Genomic DNA, 18,050 nt, shown 5'->3' with positions numbered 1-18,050 from the left:
TTTTGTATTTGCTCATAACTGACTTTGTTTTACATCTATGAGTCCATCTGCTCCTCTTTCCTAGCTGTCTACCCATCAATTCTTTCCTTGGAGCTCTCTGGATGGCATCCATGCAACTTATCACTCTACAGAAGACATATATTAATTTTAAATATTTTGAAAGGGAACAGTCATCTTTTAGAGGCTGCCTTGTTGGTGAATTGCTGATGTAGCAGCACACAAGAACAAGGGATGTCTTTTCTGTCAAATTCCTCTGATCCTCTAATGCCCTTTCTCTCTTGAACTATTTAACAGTTTCCTGGTTCAACATCTACTAGTGCCTCTATAAAGGAGTGTTAAGTAACAGCAGTTTGCTTTCTTTCCAGAAGATTGCATTAGTCATCAGATGATGCTTTCTTGTCACAGTTATTCCAAGATTCAGTGCATCAATAACTTGCGCAAATTCCATGGGTCACATTTTCATTCTCAGTTGCATAATGTAAAATGGGTAACATACACCATTGATCAACCAGCTTTTATAGACTGGCCTGGCTTATGATGCAGCGTTCTTACTAGAGCCTCGTCCTGACAAGATATTTCAGAGTTTAAGGTTCTTTCTTTTTGATTTGTCTGGGTTTCATAAGCAAGTTCCTGTTTCTCATACCTTTTTAACCAAGTGAATGCTGTATTCTGCTCTCAGCATTCTTGAACTGCTGTTGAGATGACACCAAGTATTGTGTCTCAGTAGATCTAAAGTGATCCTTTAGACCAGAAAATGTTTTAAATAATTTAATAGCTTCTCTTTTGTGTAATAAGGCTGAAAAATATCAGTGCCTACAAGGTTAAAGTGGCATATGGGTTACCTTCCAGTTGTGCATTTTTTTTTCCTTCAGATTTTTTCCAACTTTTTCTGTGATAATCAAGCTATTGAAAAAGCAACCTGGATTACCTGCCAGCTACAGAAACCATTTTGATTCCTTTCATCCTACAGATAATTAGGATGCAAGAGTTAAAGCTCCCCACTACTGTGCATTTGCTAGGTTATATTATCATTCATACAGTGTGTCTTTGAGTATTTTATATAACTAATTGGTAATAAAACAATATTGGAATATAGAAATTGTCACAGAGTTCATTAGACAGTAAGAGAGAGCAAGAAAAAGAGAGCCTTGTAACCTACTGTAAAAAATGTACTCTTAGCCTGCGTTAATTTTTTTTACTATTACCTCCTGCTTCTCCAGGAGGACAGAATTCCTCTGAGGAAAAGCTGTTACCTCCTAACACTTACCAGCAGAACTTAAGACAAGTGGCAGATCTCCCTCAGCAGATTCAAGTATACATCTAAGAACATAAAAGTTAAGAGAGACTGAACAGAGGCCATGTAGTACCTTGTAGGTTAAAAGAGCAATTTTAAAATCAATACTTTTGTTTAACTGGCAACTAAGGTGGTAGTTTCAGACTGGGTGAAATATGTGAAGAGCAAACCTCTTTCACATGGAATGTTTTCAGGTTATCAGCACTGGAGTGCTCCGCAAGGTTGTGTTGGACATGCATGACGCAAGGGAATTGCAAATAAACTCGTCTTGATGTGACAAAATCATGCATAATTATTTTGAAACCCGAGGGAGTTGAAATGGCCCCAACTCAGTGATGTCCCATCAGTGATAGACAGGCAGCTGCAGAATTTATAATGGCTCATTTTCCTCGAAGATGAGAAGGAAACTTAAAATAACCTCTTCTGCTGCAGCTCTCATACATTTGCACTTCTAATTAAATGGGACAGAGAAATGGCAAGCCCCTCAAAGTAGTGGGCAGGCACAAACTCTGGCCTGTGCATACCCAGGTTTTGCTCTTCCTTGGGTTGTATGTACCAGCCTCCTGTATGATGGAATCACTGCAAGCCTCTGTGCAAGTGTAGGAGTTGCCTGGAGGTAAGGGGAAGCCTGCCAAGAGGCTTGCAAGCCTTCACTGTGCTATTATTATTCCTGTTATTAAAATTAGGAGAAGAAATCACAGATCCATTGTGTACATTTGTCTACAACTGCCATCAAACAAATAGTTGACAACCAGCTCTGAAATAGTGGGATTGACTGAGGATTGTTTCCTGCCATAGCTCCCTAATCTCTCAGAAAACCTCTTTCCTTCTCTCAGTAGTTTTCAGAATTTTTACCATCTGGGAAAGGAATCCAGTTACACCCTGATAATGATATACAACACCCCCCCCAAAAAAAAAGCATCAATGTATCGATCTCCTTAGCGTGCACAGAATTCAAAGTGATCTGTCAAAAAACACAGAAGATAAATCAGCCATCTCGGTTACAATTCTTTGGCCTTAGACAGAACAAAACTTTTCTTTTTACTGCATGAAGCAACAAGTAGGAAAACTCTTCATAGCAATTCTTCCATAAGAAAATGAGAAGTCAAAAAAGGTGACACGTGAGGTCAGAAAAGGTAAATTCAAAGCAGAATTTCATGGTTTTAATCATATTTACCAGGAAAGATTAAACAGCAAGTAAGGAGAAAAAAAAAATCCTGAATTGTTATCTGAACCTAAACATATAGCAAGAGGCTGCAGATCTTTCTCTTCCACCAAGGCAACTTCTGCTTCCTGGCGTATATCATGAATTTGGTGATTGACTGGCATGAACTGAGTTACTCAGAGAAGATGACCAAGGTTTTCATAACTGAGGCTCTGTCTGATCCGTTTGGCCCCTGAGACTCAGGTAGTGCTGTTTTTGCCCCTTGTGCCTGGGTGGTGTTTGCCTTGGCGTGTGATGTTCGTGTTCTGTTGCATGGTTGGAAATCAGTTCATGCTAGCAGGTGGGGGAAGGAAATGTATTTTTCTTGTTTGAAGGGGAAAAATTGTTGAGGAAGAGCAGGAGATGGGAAAGTAGATAGTTCCTGGAAATCGTAAAGATGTTCCTGTTTAAAGAAGATTAGAGAAAGAATAGCATTTTTTTTAAAAGCAGTTGCAGTGCTTGGTAGCATAAGACAAAAAGTTCAATTTTTGGAAAATTGCCGTGGCTCAGCTTCCCAGGCCCCCCAAATCAGAACTCCTCCAACCACTCACTGCTTTTGAAAACCTGACCCTTTTTAGTTAGGTGGCATTAAAAAAAGTGAAATAAAAGAACATAAAAAAGTATGGTGACACACAGAAAAACATAAGATGAAAAAAGCTGAACAAAAAAAATCTCAGTGTATTTGCTCGTCATACTAAAATAGTTCTGTTTTCTTGAAAATGTTTATTGGAAAATGCATTACAAAACCTTGTAACAGCTGGAATATGGTGATCTAATTGCTGTTTCAATAGCGCTGTGAACATGCAAACATATTTCCTATGCAAAATGTCAAAAAGGCAGCAATCAAAGTGAGGCTTTAAGCTTCAAAACAAAGACACAATGAGCTGATTTGTAAACATTTATTTCTAAGGTTACATTTAAAACCAAAATAGAACAGCATAGGTTTGGAGACAGCGCAACAAATCTTTTTACAAAGCACAAGATCTGAAGAGAAAGAGTGGTTTGCTGAAAGATACTTGGGCTGCATCAAGATTTCATTCCCAGTTGTGCTGCAGCTCCCTGAAACCATGTATTTCTTCCCATTCAAATGAGGAGCAAATCTTTGAGTAAATGAGTGGGATTTTTGCCGTTAGAAGGATGCAAAGAGAGTAGAGGATTCTTCCTGTGCAGAACAGGAGTCGCTGCTTACCTTCATTTGTACTACTACACCACTTCTGTAGACATTTTTGGCTTGCCATGGGACTTGGGTCAGAGGCAATGTTGTCTTTCACTACAGTTGTTGAATGAGGCAGGTGTGGAGTCAGCGCTAAAGAAGGTCACAGAGTTTGGGGTGACCTTGCAGTCCTGTTCCATTCCTGGGAAAAACTTGTTTCAGTGACTGCTTCTTGCTCACTTTGGTTGTCTTCTGGGAGGACAGATGGCAACTTACAGGTACACTGTGAGTTGATTGTAGCTGTAGCATCCAAGGGCATGTGGTGTAACAAAAATGCTGAAGTCCAAGGATAGCCATATGTAATGGTTCTTCTTGCCAAAAGAGCACTGTCATACACTGGTGTGGTCAGGGTAACTCCACGGACACTGCTTGACTTACACGAGTGTGAAATCAGAACCGGTTAAAATGAACACACCCACTCTGCACCAAACTATGTCAGCAGCATACAATGAAAATCCTCCTAAATATGTACTTGATAAAGAAGTAAATTAGTTTGAGGAGTACATTTACTTTTCACCAAGGCCATCCATTTGTAAGATTCTTACTGTATTGTGCTTGCAAATAACATTTATTTCTGTAGTGTAAATATGCAAGAGTTCATTTTAATAAAAAGTAAGCCCTAAAATAAGATAAACCCCAGGACTAGACTTTCATTGAAGATTTAAAGTGCATTCATCTGCTGTTTTTCTATATAAATATTCATTGGTTTAATGCTCTCAGGTGTTGGAACTTTTAATCTACATTCAGATGGAGGTACTTTAATCAGAGAGTTCATAAAAGTCTCTAACTTTTTTCATAAAAAATAGAGTAGTAGGTATAACAGAGGCTTGAAAAAGCTTAAACCCCCCCTAAACTGCAGCTCTAGAAGGGAAAAAACCGTAAACACCAAATGGCATTTTGTGCCATAATATCAATATTCTATTAAAAATAAATCTCTCACTGTTAGACCGAAGAGTCTCAAACAACCTGTCACTTTACTGCAGTCTTCAGAGATGACTGATAATGGGTAAAAAATCCCATAGCATCTGTTTACCATGTACGCACACAAACTGTTAGGAATGTTTTTAAATGTCAGCAGTAATGTATGCATGTATTAGCTATCACAGAGCAGCAGCTCAACAAAGACAGCATCACTGCCACACTGGGGGCTCGTGCTCTAAATTAGGGAGGTCAAGTGGCGGAGATGGAAGCCGAGTGTGTCTGAAGCCCTATTGTTTGCCTTCGGAAAACTGGAAGAAATTGTGCAGTCAGCTGCAGTAACAGTGCCGACGTACAGAGTTTGTACATTTTGAAAATAGCTAAGTGGGATTATGGTAAATCTTTCAATTGCAAGAAGGTTAATCGTGAAAGGCACCGAATTTAAGGTCAGTAGGATGCGCGTGGGGGGTAATGTGGTTTAGGCTGTCTTTTACATTAGCAAGGTATCACATTTCATTTGGGAACCTAAGCATTCACGAAGTGTGGAGTGTCATACAGGTGCAGCTGCTGACTAAACAGCGGCTGTGTGACAGCATTGTTAGCGGCTCTGTATTACTTGACAATTCTGCACTATTTAACTATGGAGATATGCTACAGGGTATTTTGTCCTGGCAAAGTCATCATGCTATAAGCCACTTTCCACGCTGAAATTAATAAATCAGTTCCCCCCCCCCCCCCGCCTCCCCAGTACTCTTGTAATTGAAATCACTCATTTCTCTTTAATGTGTGCAGGTTCTTCGTTTGTCACCAAGAACATACATTGTTGGACATTAGTGCTGCAGTCAAAATGCATGAAGAGGGTTTTGCTAAATCATGAAGTAAATACGTTTTTGTGCCATAAGCTTGCATGCTTCTGAAATGCAGGATGCCTGGGCCAGTCTTGAAAGTTGTTACAGGGCTGGGTATTAAGCAAAGTGACAGTCAAAGCAGATTGCAGAGATAAATTAATCCGTACCACTGCCTTTCTCAGTCCTTCCCCGACAAGTAGCTGCTTCAGCAGACACTGGTGTTGACACTGCTGAATTCTGTGAGGATCCGTGGAGACTGTGGTGGGTCTGATTGCATGGCCAGGCCCCCACATGTTGGTGTGGGAAGCCCATTAGAGGGTGTAGTGTGGACACAGTGATCCCTGCTTAAGGTTAACCAGGGCAGCAGGGCAGAGTGATGGGCTATGCGAAAGCAGAGCACACTCGCTGCTTTGCTAATCCCCCCATCCCATAGTGGGCATTTTGGAGCTGCCTGTAAACATGTGCCCTATACAGTATATGGCCTTTTCTGAGCGAAGGGAGCTCTACTGAGCATTCATTAGAGAGCCTCCTGCCCTGACATTTGTTTTATGTAGGTATAGTCCATGATGGTTGATAGGCAGTTTCCATAGAGTCATAGTGGCCTTTAAATCTGGCAGTTTAAAAAAAAAAAAAAAATCAAAAAAGAGCAGAGATAGATCAAGGACACAATGTTCTTGATGAAACAGACTTGAAATCCCTAAACAACAAAGAGAGGGTTTTTTTTCTTCTTTAATTATCTAGATCATTTGGCCAGCTGTGAGCCATGAACCCAGCTGGTCAGCTGTGGGTGTGAAAGGGAGCTCTGCCGGGTTGCTTTGTTAGTGTAACTCTTTAGTCCACATTAAAACCTAACATAAATATTTCCTTCTTTGCAAAAAAGATTCTTTGCACTCAGAGGTGTCTGGGATGGTCAGGCAGAAAAGTCCCTTAAGAGATAGTCTCGCCACATGGATCAGCAAGGTCTGGATTCGCCTTAGCCAGGGAAGCAGCTCTGGGGGCTGGCCAGCTGCTCACTCGGGTGGTTTGGTTGGATCTTAGCAGAGATCCAATTCTCTTAACTTCCGCGGTGGGTAATTGCAGTTGAATTAAAGCCTCGAGAAAGTAATTATGAGAGGCATTGTGGAACACCCTGCTAACCCAGCAGTAAATTAAACCACAGACTGGGAACAACTGGAGATAGTGAGATTAGAGCTTACTTTTGGAATTTTTTTTTCACTTGTGGTAAGTGCACGTCTGCCTTCTTTCTACTTCTAAGGCTGAATGTTGGCCCTTGGAGCAGTAGGCTGGAGCCGCTCCAGTGATCAGCTGTGAAGAGACACTCCGTGGTTGGAAAAAGGTTCTGAAATTAGATAGGGGAAAATATGTCGGTCACAGAGCTGGAGAAAAGTCCTGTAAAGCAGTTAGGGGAGACCAAAGTTGAACGCACAGCAAAAGACATGGTTTGAAAAGCTGCTAGTTTCCGTGCCTGCTTTATTTTATACATACGTAATATAATAAGTATGTAATATAATACAGATATTTAAAGTTAGAATATTGCAAGACAGATGAACCTGATTTTAGAAAAACTGCTTTAAATTACTTGTGAACAAGAAAAGCTTGAAGGATGACTGTGAAACAGTTAATAGTGGGAGCAAACAGCAATTTCAGAGGGCCAATTTCTGTAGCTGTTGTTCACGTAGCTGGATCAGAAAATATTGACAGGCTTTTTCATTTTTTACTGTTAAATGTTTAATTCCCAACCAGCTTGAAGGTAGTCTTTTTAGGCATCAAAGAGTATACCACTGCAAAATTACGGTTGAGTTATTTCCCCAAGTTATTCATCATTTTTGAATATTGTGCAAAATATATTCTAAGGAGCAGAGAGCTGTCTTTTGACCTTTTAGAAAACTATAATTTTTGTATGCCTTTCTTTATTAATGCCCTAATGTAATACAGAATATACTCTTTATTTTTGTATGACTTTTAACCCATTCTGTGCTTGAAACCTACTCTGATGCACTGATTTTCCCCATCTGAGGATTGGATCCAGTTCAGACTCAGCTTTTTTTAAGCAATTGTATCAACTGTGCAATCATTCTTAAATTAAATTATCAGCTGTAATTTTGGCAGATAAAACCCCCTTGATAAAGCCCAAATAGGAACATGGTGCATCAGTGAGCAAAGCACAAAATGGGGCTCCTCCTTTGCTTCTTGGGATTAGAATAGCATCCCTGAAACAGCAGAAGTCTGTTGGGATATCAGAGCAATTTACATGTCCTTTCAGCTTTTCTGCAGGCTCTTCATGGCTGGCCAGTCCTTCATTGTGAGCCCCTTGAGTTTGGAAAGTCCCTCAGACCAAATCAGAAATAACCGCTGCTAATATAGATGTTCCTATATTTGGGTTTTCAGCACAGCTCTCTTCTCAGGGCATGTCTGCACAGCAGTGATAAATTGTAGACAGCCTCCTTTCCCACATCACACTCTTCTTTCTTGCTTGCATTAATGTATTTGCAGCTGAACAGAAGTCTGGAATGTGTAAGTAGTGATAACTCTTTATGTTTCTTCAAAACATTTTCCGTGGCCTCTCATCTGGATATTTGAGATGGTCATAACTCTAATTCCAGAAAGAGATGAGAGTAGCCAAATGCTCAGAGGCTGAATGTATTTTGTGCTGGTTTCCCTAGTGCTTCCTTGGTCTGTGAGAGTCCGTGTGACAGGCAGCAGGGGAAGGGTTGTGTGTCCCCTGCAAATTGTTCTCGGCTCATTTTTTACGTACATAAACTGAGCACAGGGCCGTATATGTAATTCATATGCAGGCACACATATCTATGCATACGTATCACAGGAGTTTATGAAGTGGGAAGAATCGGCAACACAGTCTGGGATTGCAGATACTGTCACTGAGCTGGAATTTGGGACATACGTAAATCCCCACAGTGAGTGCTCAGTTTTGCCTCCCGAAGTTTCGTAACAGCTCTAGATATGTGTTTGACATGGCTGTTGTCCCTGAACAGTAGTTTCCAAGCAGTGAAACGAATGCATAAGCAGCTCTGTTTCTTCACTTACCACTTGCTTTATGAGGGTTTATGGTGTAGTTCACCAATGTCCTACATCCAAGGTCCTTTTCAGGTAGGAATGAATTAAATGTGTTGATGGCCATACAGTGGTGTCCTGCTTTTGTTCGGGGGTAGGAAGACTAGGGCAGAAGAAGCTGTCATGCAGGTGATTGCAAAAGCTTTTCTCCATGTTTTAGCCCAAAATTGGATCTGTTTTGAAAACTGGAGATACCTTCCTCAGGTGTTCCTGAAAAGCTTGCCTTGAATGAGTTTTCCTCGTTCACTATAAATCCTGAGCATCTTTTTCTGTGGAGAGTATAGCACCTAGTACTGTGTTATCTAACTGCTGATAAAACGCTCAGAACCTCTGTTTCATCATTCTCAATTGCATGTTTCATCCAAAAGGCTCATTTCCTTATTCCTCTTCTACAAAAGCAGACACTTTGGAAGTGGCTTGGATTTTATATCCTGTTTGGATGGTTCCAGGAGGAACCTTAAATCCTCCCCAGTGTTTGGCCAAAGCTTTGTACAGGATGATATGATTTCACAAGAGCTGCCTTGAGTGGTATTTCTTAACATAAATTTTTAAAAGGAAGTGAAACTAGCTTTGGAAAGCAGACATCACAGAGACACATAAAAAGAGTAACAATGGAAATAATTGCAGTCCTCTAGATTTAGGCATGGTAAGAGGCTTTCTCTGAATATGTGAGACATCATTGTCTTGAAAATAAATGTCTCAGAGTTAGTGATCTGTGTTTAACTTTTGATTTACTAACAGGCAGGTTGCGTAACCCTATAGAGTGTGCCAATTTATACCACTATTTCCTCATCAGATACTGTTCCCTGCATCTCCCTTGGGACTCCTGTATTAATGCATCACAGGGATGATCCTAAATTTTGGTCTCAATTAAGCTGAAGTAAATCCACAGTACTTTGCCTGACCTCTTGGGAGTTTGTCTGGATTTTCCATTTGGTTTTTTGTATAGTTCTGATTTTGCTTAGAGAAGACTATGAAAAGCAGTCTGTTTTGGCTTAGACCTCACTTTCTTCTCCTATCCTTTTCCTTCAAATGTAAGACATGAACTTGGGTTCACTGGCAGTGCCATACTCAACTTTCTGGAGGCACATTTCTTCATCTTCAATCTATCAACCTTTCTGTCTATTGCCATGTGACAGATGGTGCTGATTCTTACTAAATAACAGTGATTTACAGTTTGTAAATGTCTAACTTAATTCTACGTTATTTAGAAATCAATACTAATTTGAATTGATTGTATTTCTAAACCCTTAGATTTTTTTTAATTTTTTTTTTTTTTTTTAAGAAAAGGGCTGATTCTGGCAGTGATAAGTGATGATCACATTTCTCCACTAAAAATCCATGGAAGCCTTCCTCTGGTTGTCCACATACAACAATAGCCCCATTCTAAAATGCTTGTGTTTCCTCATTATTAGAATAAAATTTGCAGTTTTGATATTGCTGGTGGTGATTTGACTGATGCAATGCTAATGACTGCAATGGATACACTTCTGATTTGCATTGAGATTGCAGAAAAGCAGGACTGGTCCCTAGATGGAGGAAAATTAAAAGTCCGGAGCTCAGTTCTTGCCTGCTCTGCATAATATATGGTCGTTTGCAGGATGGGTGCAAAACTTAAGATTCAAGTGAGTGGGCAGTCAGATTTTCCTGTTTTTTAAAAGTGAGATGGTGGGTGGGTGAGGAGTAGCTACTCAGGCTTCATCCCCAGCTTTGCCTGTGGCGTCCTTGGAGACTATGGCATTTTCATTTCCAGCCTGCAAAATAGGGTGAATAATACAACATGCTTAAATCAAAGTGTTGTTGAAAAGATTAATTATTTCTGAGTACACTGAAGCTAAATGCAAGTACTAATAACTGGAATTTGTAAAATGTTAGTTTTAGAGCCCTGTGGATGTGTAGCTGATTGATGGGCATTGAACAGATGACTATTCAGAAATCTGGAAGTTCTTCCCTGTTAAGATACCAACTGTTGTCACGAAGGACTAAAGAATTTTGGTGTCATCAAGTACAAAGGAAAATTTAATGGTTCAGTAAAACCAGAGGATGGATTTCCTACTTTGAGGGTAGGAGCATAAAGAATTTGCATCAAGTAATTGCAGGAAGGAAGTTTTAATAAGTTTTCCGTTCTCAGTGCTTTTTTGTCATTGTGTCTAGCAGAAGCTCTCTTGGGTGTGTCCTAGACTGTGATTGCTAGTCCCCTTACTAAACAAAAGAACTCTTGTAATCTGGGTGTCCAGAGCCCCATCCCTAGCTCTGCCTGCTTCAGCTGCGGAGCAATGGTTCCCTTCAAGGACAACATGAGCAAAAAGAAGAGGAAAATACATTTAGCCAAGAAATTTCTTATCAGTGCGTTCAAGTGGTACAGGATCCTAAAAGACACGAGCTAACCCCTGCGTTGGACCCATGACTTTCTTTTCTTTCCTTGAGAGGGTTAATGGCCTCTGGTTAGAAGTCTTTCTTGTCCCACAACCTGATTCTCTTCTACAATTTTTCCAGCTTCTTTTGCCCTTGATAAGAAAAATCCCAAACATTAGACCTGCCTCTTGGTTTCTGTGTGGAGAACCTTTAAGAGGCAATGGAGCTACTTGCCAGAGCACAGGAAAAAACAGAATTCATGATTTCTCTCTTGTTATCTGTAGCAAGCAGAAATGTGCTCTTACAAAATGGGGGTTCAACTTCACAGAGCAGGCTCTGATCCAACATGATAAAATACATGTTGTCTACTGGATAACAGGCATTTCACATTCAGATAAGGGCATGTTTGCAATGTGTCTCAAGCACACCTAACAGAAATACTGGAGATGCACTGATTTAAATTTTCTTAAAGATGTGAATACCAGATGTGGCTCAAAAACTGGGCTGATTCTTGAAAATCCTCCTGTCAGTTTGATGGGATATATATATATTATGCTTATATGAAACTGCTAGGACCTTTCTGTACTTTTTTTGCAAAGTTCTAAAATACCTGGTTTTGTTCCCTTTTTACCCACGTATCTTTATTTGTCAGGATCTCTGTTGTTGCCTGGGATTGCTGAGTACCTTGAAAGAGACTTATTTGTGGTATTTCCAAAGCAAATTAATATAAGCAATATCACAAGAACATTCTCACAAGATTTCCCTTAAGTTTGTTTGGATTCAAACAGTTTCCTTTGCTCAGATGGTGTTTGCATTGTGTGGTGACCGATGACCAGCCCAAGCTCAGTTCTGCACTCTGGAGCTGCTCTTCTCAGCATTTAGTTCTCTCAATATGGTTATTTCTCTTCTCAATATGGTTGTTTCTCCTTCAGCTTCCTAAAGCATTTTGTTTTAAGGGTTTAAGTAATTTTAAATCTGCATGTTTGTCTGAAATAACAGACGGTTGAGTGCAAAAGCAGAAGAATAAAGCTGTTGTTAAAATTCCGGAAGCGCAGCACTGTCTGTTCTTTCTTCAGTGAATCCGCAGGACTCCTCCTAAATTTACCCAGAGTCTGGCACGAGAAACATAGTATGTTATCACATTTGTCTATACATTAAGTTCAGTGTCACAGATAATGTCTTATTTGTATTGGAGATATTACAGTGATGAGCTAAGGTGTGTGGTGAACTTCTCAGTTCATAAAACATTTTGTAACAGGTTTTTTTTTTTTCCATCAGGGAAAGGAATATCTGGTGGTCAAAAATACAAGGATGGCGTGTTCACAAATACTACCACAGAAATAAATCTACCATAATCTTTACTGAAGAAAGTATTATCTAATGATCCTGTTATTAAACTAAAACCACCCTGAAAGATTTTATGGCAGTTAAATTAAAATATTTACTCTATGCATCTGTTTAAGTTAAGACAGTATGCAATGAAATCCTCCATAAATGAATATCTGACAGACACCCATTGACTGTAGAAGGTTACGCTCCTGATAGGTCATCACTGCTGCCACAAGAGAGATTTCTTCTAGCAAGAGCAGAACAAGGATGACTTTCTTGTTCATCTTGGAAATTTGCATACCAAATGGGTATTTTCCATGTTAGGAGGCAGTACTCCTGGCATGTTAGGAAACAGAAATGAGTGAAAATATTATGATGGCAGGACTTGCGTTTAGTCTGCCACATGAAAGAGTGTGTTTGTAGGGGCAGAGTTCTGTTATTACCTACCTCATATTTGTCAGTAGTTGCTGAAGCAGCATCAACCTCTGAATTGAAAACAAAGATTTTTGTCAGTTTTTATATATGTGGTATGTCCTGGGTCAGCGTCCAAGACAGGTCAAACTCCAAGGCACTTGACCTGGGAGGTGCAGGTTTAACAGAAAGCCGTGGCCTAGACAGGGTGGAAAGCCCAAGGTGCTGTGGATGTTGGGTTGTGTGTGTTGGTCTGCTCTTTGGTCTTCAGCTTGTACTGCTGGAGCAGCGTGGTGTTGAAGCTGGCTTAGTTTGAACTTACCAAGGCAGTCATGCGAGAACAACTGAAGAATCAGGTAGTCTTAAAAGTGTGAAGAGGACCTTTTCACTTTAGAGTGGTTTGACTGTTGTAAGCATTAACCCAGTGGAACACAGCACTTATTCTGTTTTTTTGTGATCTTCAGTGCCCCTTTGCTCTCAGAACCTTGTAGACTGGCATAAGAATTTTAGCTGTGTAGAGCCCCAGGCTAAGGGGATCCCTCATGGGCATTTTATACCAGCATAGCCCTTGCATAAAAATAAGCTGTATGCGTAAAAGGAAAATAAAACTGTCTAGTTTCTGTCATTGACTTCTTGTTAAATGCCTGTATCCTGTGTGGAGGGTAATTTCTTCCAGGCTGCTGTCGTTATTGGGGTGCCCTGAGTCTGGCCATAGCTAAGCAGTAGCAACCCAGTTCTAGCAAACTGAGCAGTAAACTGGTTCATTAATCTTTTTTCAGCAGTTACTGGGTCTTTGAAAGACAGCAGTAATGCAAAAATAAAAAATAACCCATAGACAATGTCTTGTGGGGGGAAAAAAAGATATGGATCATAAATAACCTCGGAGGAATAGAAGGACCATTATCCTGAGTCAGATTCTAACTGGAACTGAGTCAAAATATTTTGACAAAGTGCAGCTGCATCTCTAAGCAGGAAAGTTCAGAGATGTCCTGTCAGATTTGTGGCCCAGTGCATGTCTAGGCATGCCTCTCCAAGATGATACTTTGAGAATGAGGTAGTAATACCAATTGTCTGGATATGAAATGACAATATTTGACATCACTTCTGCTAATATTACCTGCCAGAAAGGGACATGGGGGAATGATCTCTCTATCTATCTAGACCTAGAGTCGAAATCCTAATTGATCAGCCCTGTTCCCTTTGTCATTTCTGTGAGCTGCCCTTAGAGTTTGCTTCTCCCTCAAACTTGATTTCATAGGTTGCTATTTGATCTTACATCTTAAATTTATCATTTTACTATGACTTGATGATCACAAAATCCTCCTTCCTATGCTAGAAGCACCCACAGGCATCAGGCTGTGGAGTCTTGAAAAAATGTGGTTAATAAAATTTGTATAGCTTTGTCTGCTGAAGGTCTAATTTTTTTTTTTTTTTTTTTTTGGGGGGGGGAAGTTATTTTACAAAAAACATGGCTTTATTTTGACCCATGTTTTGCAATTTTTTTCTAATAGCCTGACTCTTGCCTCTATCTGTAGAACTGAAATGTGATGTTGAGCAAGCGTTCACAAAGACCTGGTTTTGTCAGGAGTCATTTTCCTTCTTCAGAAAAAACATGTGGGACTTGGACACTTATCTGGCAAGACTGTTGGTTTATAACTGTGTAGTCTGAGCCCGGGCACTAAGAGAAGTTGAGAAAGAAATATAGCACAAAGCCCTCAGGGCTTGAGGTCTCGACATTGTGTTGTGATTTCATAAAACTTCCTGAATTTTGAGGAGACGTGCAAAAAGCAAGAGTTTGGGGGGGGTTTCACACATAGGTGTGCCATTAACAGTTGGCTTTTTGTTGTTTAACTTTCGGTAAACTGGGAAAAGCCAAGAAATGAGGAAATATTTGTGTGGAGGATTAATATTCTTTTATTAGATCAACAGATTTAGCTGGGAAAAAAAGCAGATTTAGCTAGAAAAGAAGCAGAAAAATTCTCTCGAGTATAAAGAAGAATCAGCACACATTAAATGTGTCTCAGTCTAACTTAGGAAAATTCCATTACTTTGAGAAAAGTGCAGAGTTTGTACAAAAGAGGATATAGGTGATAGTCATTTGTCCACATGGAAACGGAAACACAGAGATGAATGTTAAATCCAGTACACAACTATTTCTAATCTGTCTTCATATAATTTCTTCCATAGTTCTTCCATAATGCTGCTCAAAATGTATTATTAAAACCATTTTGAGCTAAGTTGTTTTTGTTGGAAATCCATTCTAGAATGCTGCATTCTGAAGCTAACAAGCTTTCCTGTTTACAGATTAATACTTGACTATTTCTACTACAGTTATTTTCTATATATTAACCTTCTAACATTCCTTTTCTGCACCCGCTGAGGTTTATTCCCCTCTCAGGAACCAGCAGTTGGAGCTGTGCTCAGGCTTCCAGAAAAGGTCTCACCAGAGCCATGTATGAATCTTCTTACCCTTCCCTTTGATCAATCTTTTCCTTCCCTTATAGTTATTCTCTTAAACTCATCTCCATTTTAAGGATTTCCCATGTAGATAATAGATACTTTGCTGGAGTCCAGAGAGATAAGGTCACTATTGAAAGTTAATCATACCAAAGGAAGCTATTCGTTTGGTATAGTCTGCTCTTGATAAATCCACTTTGATTTTCATGCCATTTGTTTACACCTCTTTTAGGTATTCCCTCATGGAAGAGTTGTTCTAAAGCCTCCTATGTTGTAAGATGAGATAAATAGGCTCATGTTTGCATGAATCACTTTTCCCCTTTCTGAAGTATGTAAGTAATTTTATCAGCTAATCTTTAGCCATAAAGTTCCATCCTGGTTTAATCATTTGTTCAGATGCCCAGCCTATAATTTGGTGTGCCAGTTCTTTCAGAAGTTGTAAGATGTGATCATCTTGTTCTTCTGACTTGAAGGAACTACGGAAATGGAGTTTTGCTTCCACTTAGGATTTGATTATTTCCATTTTTATACTCATAACTGCTTTTGCCTGTATCACCATCAGCAACAACATCTTTACTCTAATTTAGTTTCTGTGGCAGAGTTGCTACCCTTTCATCTATCACTGCATCGTTGCCCAGCCTAGTCCAAGACATTTACTGACTTTAACCATTAAAGGAAGAATCCTAAAAAAGAGTTATTAGTTAACCCATTTTCATGAAAATCAATGGTAAAACCCTCGCCATGCACCCCCTGAAGTTTTGCCTGAGTCTTACATTGCTTTCTGAGGGAAAACAGGTGGCAGAGGTGATAGGCATGACATATCAATATCTTTGAAAACAGAATAGGCTTCAAATTTATACTGCCCCAAATAAAAATTTAATTTTTCTGCAGAAATACATTTTGTGTTATGGGGTTTTTTTTGTTTTTGTTTTTTTAGGGGCAAAGAAGCATCAGCTCTTATTTTTAGAGGAAAAACATCCACCCAGATAATGTTGGCCTGCTTGTAGAATGATGGGAGCTGCAGATGGCATAAATATATACTGTTTGTCAACCTGAGAGATTGTTTCACTGTAAACCTCTGCTTAGCAGGCTGCATTTTGCAGATGATATTTAAAGTATCTGCTTTCTGAGGCTGGAAATAGGCACTTAGAGTATTACCTCTGTAAAAGCAGAGTCAAATCTTACATCATTTACCTGGGACTGCTTGCATGAGACTGGTCCCTCAGCTTACAAAGGTACATGCTTTGAACTCTCCCTTCATTAGCACACACAGAATTTACCTGGCAATAAAAGGTATCTTTGTATCACATATAGTCACAATAATGTTTATTTAAATATTATCTGATTCTCTCAGCACTTTTATTATTTACCAATAGAAAAAATTACACCATTACTTTTCTTCTGAATTTTTAAAAATGACAATAGTGCAATTAGATTACTGAATTCATTTATATTTAATTGTACTTTTGGTTTTAATGTGCTATTGGAGGACATTTCTTTCCACGACTGTTAGTTTTCCATGCAACATAAGAAAATCTAAAGCTATATTAAGGAAATATATTACATTGGCAAGACAAAGTCTCATTAGTGTTATTTATGGCATGCTGAAACCTCATTAGGAGAAGGTATGCTGGATTCAAAAGTGCATTACTGAGAATGGGTTTTTTGGGGGGTAGGAGAGAAATTGCTTTTATTGTGTTTCTTTATCACATACAGTGTGGTTAGTGGACATGTTGGTTTCCTAAAGCATAAAATAAATTAAGATAGAAGGAAAAGAGTAATTAATCTAAGTAGTAAGTATAACCTCATTATAGATTGGGAATAGCTTGCACATGGTCACAAGGAGTTTCTGTTTACTGTTCACCTTAGTTTCAACTAGCCATTAATTTTTAACTTCTTTCACTGAAGGTAAAAAGTGATATTTTTCAGCATAGTAGTTTGCATCTTAAGCAGTAATAATGTGCTTTTAGTGCACTTCAAACCAGGGATGAGTGAAACTCGAGGTGCCGAGTCACAAATAGCCCTATTTAGGTAGTAGCATTTGCTCTAATGAGGGCTATATATCCAGTCCTGCGTAAATATTGTTTGGTAGGCGTACAAGGAAACCATTATTTGCAAGTAAATGAGAATAAAAGGAGAGTCCCTGAATTGTCAATCTTGGGAGAAAGTCACTCTGTGTGGGCAGTATCCTTCCCCAGGCTGGGGCTGCTGCCGTTTAGTCCCAGAGATTTGAGCGACCCCAGAATAAATGGCCCTGTACCTGCAGCCCTCCCGCCAGCCCCGTGCCGCCAGCACAAACCAGATGCCAGCAGTTAGTTCTCCTTCTCGTCTGCTCCCTCCTGCTGCTGGTCACTGTCACCGCTGCTGCACAGCTGACAAATTTCCTTACGGTGGTGCTTCACCGGGCTGCCTCCTGACAGCCGCTGTACCTGCTCACCACGCACATTGTTTTGACTTCTTACGCCAAATCCACTTACTGCTAACGCTGCACACAGCTGCACTGATGGCTGTGGGTATTCAGGCTCCCTGTGCTCAGCCTGTTGTTATAATGTGAGTACCTGCAGGGCTCTTCAATAATAAAACATCTATTTTTCTACTAATAGTCCTTCGTACAGCCACTCCTGTGCGGCATCCGTGTTGGCATCCGTAGCGTTTATGAACGTGGCTTGTGGTAGAGGTTGGGAATATGCACCAGCTTATCACCAAGGCTGGATCAGTTCAGTGAACCCCAAAATACTGCACACCTGCTCTCCTTGTTGGTTTTTTTCTTTTTCCCCACTATGCCACCTTAGCATTCCTTAGAGCCCCTTAGGTGCTGTAAAGGGATGACTTTATGATAGTCACATAATTATTATAAGCATAGTTATTTATCAGTTGACAGATGACTAATGCTGGGGCTTTTCTGTGGGCCAGATCCTTACTTTCAAAGGATTTATAAAGACCTAGTAC

The 18,050-nt window shown here is 39.8% G+C and overlaps 1 protein-coding gene across 2 annotated transcripts in view; it reads left to right on the top strand.

Moving 5' to 3' along the window:
* The window catches only part of PPARGC1A (PPARG coactivator 1 alpha), a 372,463-nt gene that overhangs the window by 166,017 nt on the left and 188,396 nt on the right, over nt 1-18,050 (top strand). The gene's annotated exons all lie outside the window — the stretch shown is intronic.

Source organism: Empidonax traillii, unplaced genomic scaffold, assembly GCF_003031625.1.
Source record: "Empidonax traillii isolate 1590-97213 ecotype Southwest subspecies unplaced genomic scaffold, ASM303162v1 scaffold125:size1524877, whole genome shotgun sequence".
In the NCBI taxonomy this organism is placed as follows: domain Eukaryota; kingdom Metazoa; phylum Chordata; class Aves; order Passeriformes; family Tyrannidae; genus Empidonax; species Empidonax traillii.
This window is presented reverse-complemented; position numbering and strand designations above follow the sequence as displayed.